We start from the raw sequence: 1,269 nt of genomic DNA, 5'->3' as shown, positions 1-1,269 counted from the left end.
AAGCATTGTTCTAGGTCAGCCATAAAAATGTTGGCATACTGTGGGGCCATGCAGGTACCCATAGCTGTGCCACTGACTTGGAGGTATAGATTGGCTCAAAATATGAAGTAGTTGTGGGTCAGGACAAAGTTTTTAACAAAGGCTCCAGAGGCGATCCCTGAAATTACAGGTCGGTAAGCCTAACTTTGTTACCAGGCAACTAGTTTGAAACTATAGTAAAGAATAGAATTTTCAGATGAATTGAAGAACATGATCTCTTGGGGAGGAATCAACATGGCTTTTGTAAAGGGAAATCATAACTCCTCAACCTACGAGAATTCTTTGGGTGGGGTTCAACAAGCATGTGGACAATGGTGATCCGGTGGCTATAGCGTACTTAGATTTCCAGAAAGCCTTTGACAAGGTCCCTCACCAAAGTCTCTTAAGCAACATAAGCTCTCTTGGGATAAGAGGAAAGGGCCTCTCCTGGGTCAGCAACCGGTTAAAAGTTAGCAAACAAAGGGTAGGAATAAACCGTCAGGTTTCAGAAAGGGGAGATATTAATAGTGGTGTGGCGCAGGGTTCTTTACTGGGAGCAGTACTGTTCAACATATTCATATATAATCTGGAGAAAGGATGATAAAGAAATGATACAAAATTACCTAAGATAGCTAAGCGCAAAGCAGATTGCAAAGAGTTGCAAAAGGATCTCACAAAACTGGGTGACTGAGCAACAAAATGTCAGCTGAAATTGAATGTTGATAAATGCAAAGTAATGAACATTGGAAAACATAATCCCAACTGAATATAAAATAATGGGGTCTAAATTAGCTGTTACCACCCAAGCAAGAGATCTGTATTTTAAAGAAACCTCTATGAGGGCGCAGGAAAAAAAAATCCGTGTATGCAGAAAAAATAGCAAATAGGACATACGAACAGTTTAGCTTAACAAAGAAATCTGATATGAGCTTCAGCACAATAAGGGACGTGAAGGGTAATAAAAAAGGTTTCTTACAGCTATGTTAGTAAGAAGAAGAAGGTCAGGGAAACTGGGGGGTCCTTACTGAATGGGGGAAGCAACCTAGAGAGATGATGTGCAAAAAGATAAAGCACTCTATATATTTTTTGCATCTGTCTTCACAGACAAGGTCAACTCCCAGGCTACTACACTGGGCAGCACAGAACAGGGAGGAGGTGAACATCCCTCAGTGCGGAAAGAACAAGTTCAGGACTATGTAGATAAGCGGGACTTGCACAAGTCTATGGGGCCGAATGCAATGCATCTAAGGA

This window comes from Emydura macquarii, unplaced genomic scaffold (genome assembly GCF_026122565.2).
Source record: "Emydura macquarii macquarii isolate MOO-44397 ecotype Brisbane River unplaced genomic scaffold, CSIRO-AGI_Emac_v2 contig_2325, whole genome shotgun sequence".
Taxonomy (NCBI): domain Eukaryota; kingdom Metazoa; phylum Chordata; order Testudines; family Chelidae; genus Emydura; species Emydura macquarii.
This window is presented reverse-complemented; position numbering follows the sequence as displayed.